This window comes from Aedes albopictus, chromosome 2 (assembly GCF_035046485.1).
Source record: "Aedes albopictus strain Foshan chromosome 2, AalbF5, whole genome shotgun sequence".
Classification (NCBI taxonomy): domain Eukaryota; kingdom Metazoa; phylum Arthropoda; class Insecta; order Diptera; family Culicidae; genus Aedes; species Aedes albopictus.
Genome location: NC_085137.1, coordinates 285,700,875 through 285,706,862, shown reverse-complemented (window position 1 = coordinate 285,706,862; position 5,988 = coordinate 285,700,875). Strand labels below are relative to the sequence as shown.

Genomic DNA, 5,988 nt, shown 5'->3' with positions numbered 1-5,988 from the left:
TAAAACTACAAGGTTAAATTCATCTATACACTGTTTTTCGATAGCATGCTTCTGAACTGTGATAAAAGCAAATGAATGTAAATCTTTGCAAATGAATGGTTGCAACCTTGCTTCCTTCAAAGGGCGAAAAGCTCACTGGAAGCATTGAACGTGTCCGTGTCTTTTTTTACAGCTGACTTAACATTGCATTGGACGTGAGATTTCGCGATGCTAATTATGATAGTTTGCAAATGATTAGAATTTCTCAAAAAGTTTCTTACAAGTTCTGACCAGCAGTCAAAATTTGAAAATTTTTGGGAATTTTTAAAAAGTTACAACTTTTCTTTTCTGAATAAATATAATGTGCATGATTTTTCAAAATTTCAACTACCACTAACCTTAAACCAAACGACTATTAAACTGAAGATTCTTGAAAAGTTCAACAACTCTCCAAGTATTCAGGGTCCTGATATATATGAGTCGGTGATTATTGTGATATCAAAGATATACGTAACACTGACATAATTTCCATCCCTGTATATTTCAAGATCCTTATTATTTAGTCAGTTGGTGTCCTCGACAACGTTGTTTTGCTGGTCAAGAACTTTCAATTGATGGGCCTTATGATTTCAAATCCTTCCACTAGGAGGCGCTTGAGGGCATACACATTTTTAGTTTCGTTACCCTCAGGATCCTGGTTGATCAAAAACTTTCAGTTAAATTGCCGTTTGGTTTTAATTTCTGCCGCACCGTGGCGCAAGTTGCAAATTTTCAGTAGCATACCAATTTTATGAATTATCTTGAAAACGTTCTACAAGCCGAATTCTGTAAAAAAATATCAAAAATTCTCAAATTTTGACTGATAGCTTCTCAGCTAATTATCTGTAATTGCTACAAATTTAGACTCGATTGGTTAGCTCTACACGAAGATGGAGCGCTTTAAGAAGAATACATCTTTTTTGACTGTCGTTCTATTAACCCTTAAATCTTAGAACCAAGTAAAAAAAGTTCCAGTTTGTAGAATACTTTTTGAGAAATTATTTTGCAAAATGGAAGCTAGCATCTTCTAGTAGCGAAATCTTGCATCTTATGGTAAATCCACTGCAAGTCCTTGACTTACCAAACAATTTTGCCAAAGAAACCATCTTTCTAAGTAATCGGGGTCTTGAGATAGGGTGACGATGGGTATTATCGGCAGGTTTGTTTTCTTCGTCTTGAGATGTTTTTGTCGGCCAAATTTCCTTAAACTTGGTCGTATAATTCAGCTTGGTTGGGAAGGATTTGAGGCCAATTTTGAGTTTAACAGCTTTCAAAAAACCCTCCATGACGAAGAAAACAAAACTGCCGAAAATACACAATTTCCCCTATATGAAACTTAAAATTTGTAAGTTCTCTAGCGCCGCTTTTTGGTGGAACTTTAAACCAAACTATCCATTAACGTGGGTATTTGACCAACCCATCAGTAGGTCGGCTCCAGAAGCACGTTCTCTTTGTAGCAGCCATGAGGCGGCTTAGAGTCTGCTTTCTACTTCCGGCCAGTTTTCAAATAAGTGGCTTATGCGCCACCTCCTAGGAGGACCACTAGTCGTGTTCTACGCCCGGCTAGATACTGACCGAAGAGGTCAGCTTCCAAATACTTAACAGTGCGCAGGAAGAAGTAAGCAGACCCATCTATCCAATTTGCCCGAAAGAATCTTACACCTCAATAACTTTCCTCACACGAACATAACCAACGAATCCCGGAAGACAACCGTACTCAAAGAACTCGATCTTATCCAGGTTATCATCACGGGCAGAGATTCCCCATCCACTTTAATCCCATTCCGTTTTGGAAGACGGAATACACAACAAAAGGACGCTAACTAGAACTAACGAAACGTGAAAGGTACTTCAAACTTTCTTAAACATCACTGACTAACACATTGTCTTACGAAAACAAAAACGTGAAACTTTCGAATTTATTTACTAACAATTTGATAACCTAGGCATTAGGGTGGCCCACACTAATATGAAAAACAAAAATTTCGAAAAATGCCAAGTCTTACCTCCTAAATCAGTTGTTTTGGACTCCCAGAAGCTACGTTCAAAATTTGAGCAAAATCGGTTGAGCCTAAGGGGGCGCTCAAAACGCTTGAAGTTTGTATGGGAAAACTTGGCCAAATGTATGCAGAAATTTTAAGTTTTCGAATTTTGCCGCTAGGTGGCGCTGTAAGCGTTCAATAATCAAACCCTTTGGTATTATTGTAGGTGACTTTATGCCAGACAACTTTGTGGAAGACCGCGAAGTGATCCGACGGCTGTGAAATAAGTTATACCCTAGGCAAAGTAAGGCAAAGTATTGAAATTTCATTATTGATATTATTCCTTTACATGTATTAGGAAAATAATAATAAAGTTTATCCTCTCTTTTCTCAGGGTATAACTTTTTTCACAGACGTTGGATCACTTTGCGATCTTCGACAAAGTTGTCTGGCATATAGTCACCTACAATAATACCAAAGGGTTTGATTATTGAACGCTTACAGCGCCACCTAGCGGCAAAATTCGAAAACTTAAAATTTCTGCATACATTTGGCCAAGTTTTCCCATACAAACTTCAAGCGTTTTGAGCGCCCCCTTAGGCTAAACCGATTTTGCTCAAATTTTGAACGTAGCTTCTGGGAGTTCAAAACAACTGATTGAAGAGGTAAGACTTGGCATTTTTCGAAATTTTTGTTTTTCATATAAGTGTGGGCCACCTTACTAGGCATTCATTATTCTAACAATTTGATAACCTACGCATTCTTACTCGTCCGGACGGCCGGCCTTTCTTCTTCTTTCCCCCTTTTGCTTCTGGCCCTAACCTGTGCGGTTCAGATCTATCTAGCGCTTTCGAGTGTCCGTGCTAATTACGCTTGCATGCAAGGTTTCGGTAACGTACTCACGGTTTGCGAAGCTTACGCTTCGTAGCTTTCTACGATGACGTTGTCGATGACGTAGACGAAACGACGAGCGAGCGAGCGGGATGTTTCTTGTACCGCTACTCGCGACTTCACAGTCACGCACGAGGTTCTAGGAGGTCCTTCTCGAGCCCGTGACTTCACGAAGACGTTGGATGGCCGATGAAAACGTGCCTGGAGTGCGTTGGTGACGGTCGCTACTCCCTTCTGGCCCTAAACCGCCAGGCAAACTTCGGCACCAAATCGCAGGTGGATGCGTGACGTATGGTGGGGCAGCGAGACGCTGTTTTCGCTTTCTGCTTTGTGCGGTGTACGCTATTTTTGGAAATAGAAGCCGTAGCGCGCGCTTGGCTTTGAGGACACAATTAGCACATATGGGAACACAACGAACACAAGTCATTTACCTTTGAACTCCAGTTCAACTCGCACAATTCACAACCGCACAAAACTAGCTAACTTTTACAAGGCCTAAACGAGGGTACAGTAAATGGTTAATTCAGACTAAAGCACTCTTCACGTTTATACTTTCCTACAAAATCACACCACGGAAAAAACACTACACCACGATCCTTCTTCTGCCACGATCTGGGACAAAGTGAACGAGAATATTTCTGTAATTCCTCAGATTGGATCGACGGTATGGCTCCCGGAAACAGAAGCCCGACGGTCTCCGTTAATCATGTTCGTGTGATTTCAGTTAAAGAAATTGCTTTCGCAATTGAATTGTCTGCCCATCTTAATCCGTTACAAAGCCAAGTATTCAAAAGCCAACTACTTCGGTGTTCTCTAGCAAGATAACGAGAACACGAACAGTAATTCTCGTTACAGTGTACGCAGTACGCAACTACGCTGCGTAGCGGTTGACCTTTCTACACTTCACGAAGTTGTATGCTTTGATTTCATTGACTGTTTTGTCTAGACTCCGGCTACGTCCGTGTAAATCATGCTTGAATTTAATATGATTTTGTATTCTTTTATAAAGATACAATTAATAAACGAGAAAATAACACAAATAATAAATAACAAAAAGGGCTACCGTTACATCCTCCATTTGGGAAATGTGTGCCATGACCAAACTAACAACTTTGTTGAAAACACCAACTCTCGAAGTTATCAATACTCTGAGATATATGAAATGGCAATTTTGTCAGTGTTTCGTCGTTTGGTTCTGATATCATATAAATTATCGGTTTGAGTGGCATTTGATTACGATTTAATTATTTACAAGATCGCAGTACAATTACAATTTACACAATGTTTGGAATTTGTATAGAGCGTTGATTTTGGCCAAACATCACCTCCCCCGTCCCTCAAGAGTCTACTTAGTTTATGAACGGGCCCTAATGGTACGCAATTTACAAATGACACATTAAAAATAGCTCATAAACAACGAGAAAGAAATAGTTTTGAATATAGAACTACTTTTGTCCACTGCAGGAGCCATCCAAGCCAGAGAAATTTGCTCTTTTCCACAGAACTTTTTTTCGTGACGTGTAACGTAAACTCCAAACAGGTGAAACTCAGGCGTCAGTGAACCGATTTACTTTTTGCCTCGTACTGGAAAGGCTATATGTTCACTCCAAAAATGACTTTTTGATAGGAGGCCCGGAGGGTCAAGTTACATATACCAATCAACTCAGCTCGACGAATCGAGGTGATGTCTGTGTGTGTGTATGTGTGTGTATGTGTGTGTATGTGTGTATGTGTACAAAAAAACTCATCACTTTTTGGCAGTAAACCTCAACCGGTTTTAATGACCAACGGTTCGTTCGATGCGGAATCTGGTCCCATTGTTTCTTGTTGAAAATGGTTCGGATCAGTCCAGTGGTTCCGGAGTTATGGCCATTTAGGTGTTCCGGATCGGTACCCCAGGAAGGGGCCAGATATGAAAACGCTCCAAACCCATGCATGCGACACATCAAACTACGGCATTTTCGATAACTTGATGAATGAAAAGCAGGAAAATGAGCTCAGACCATATCTGAACCGGTAGTGTCCCGGAACCGGTTCCGAACGTCCCGCTGGAAGTGGCCAAACATAAAAGCGAACTAAACCCATGCATGCGACATATCGAACCGCGGCTTTTTCGATAATCTGACGAAAAGTAAGCAGGAAAACATTCTCAGACTATATCGGAACCGGCTCTAGGTGTCCCGCTGGAGGTGACCAAATATAAAAATTACCCAAACCTATGCATGCGACATATCAAATAGTGGCTTTCTGATATACTGATGAACAGTAAGCAGGAAAATATTTTCAGACTATATCTGAACCGGTAGTGATCCGGAACCGGTTACGGGTGTCCCGCCGGAAATGGCAAAACATAAAAGTGAACTGAACCCATGCATGCGACTCATCAAATCGTGGATTTTAGGAATCTTGATTTGGCAAACAAGGTTCCTGCCATATTTGTTACGCAACCGATTACAGGTGCCCCGCCGGAAGTGTTCAAATATTAAGTAGAACCAAACCCATAAATGCGACAAATTGAATGACTTTTAAGTAACCTGATGAACGGTTAACAAGAAAAAAATCATAGACCATACTTTGGAAAACCAATAGTGTGCCGAAACCGGTTCCAGGAGCCCCGCCTTAAGTGTGGTCAAATGTAGAACAGAACTAAACGCATGCACGCAGCACAATAATTAACGGCTTCTTCGATAACGCGAAGAACGGTCAGCAAGAAAATTGCCTCAGGACACATTTAAGACTGCCGGTAGTGTTCCAAAACCAGTTTCGAGTGTCTTGCCGGAACTAGAGAAATGCATAAATGAACCATACCCATGCATGAGGTACATCAATTCGCGACTCTGCAGGAAAACTGATTAACAATTTCCATGAAACTAGTCTAAGACCACATCAGGGACAATCGGTAAGTATTGAAATGTGAACCGAAAGTGGTAAAATGTGAAATTGAACCAAACCCATGTGTGTGGTACCATAAAACCACGCTAATTCGACAATGATTGCAGTAATCCTACAGTTCATTTTACGATTGTTGGCTTCCGAAGTTCACTGCGGTTGATTACCAAACGGATCAAGTGTCGGAAAGCAACCAATTTGAACTTCA

General features: G+C 40.8%; 1 long non-coding RNA gene across 1 annotated transcript; it reads right to left on the bottom strand.

Annotated features, from left to right (window-relative positions):
* Positions 1 to 1,546: 1,546 nt before the first annotated feature.
* On the bottom strand, positions 1,547 to 3,942 carry LOC134287118 (uncharacterized). The gene is made up of 4 exons (XR_009997037.1): positions 3,452 to 3,942; positions 3,323 to 3,386; positions 2,754 to 3,269; positions 1,547 to 1,960 (listed from the first exon to the last, which is right to left on the bottom strand). It is a non-coding gene; the product is annotated as an uncharacterized LOC134287118 (long non-coding RNA).
* Positions 3,943 to 5,988: the final 2,046 nt, after the last annotated feature.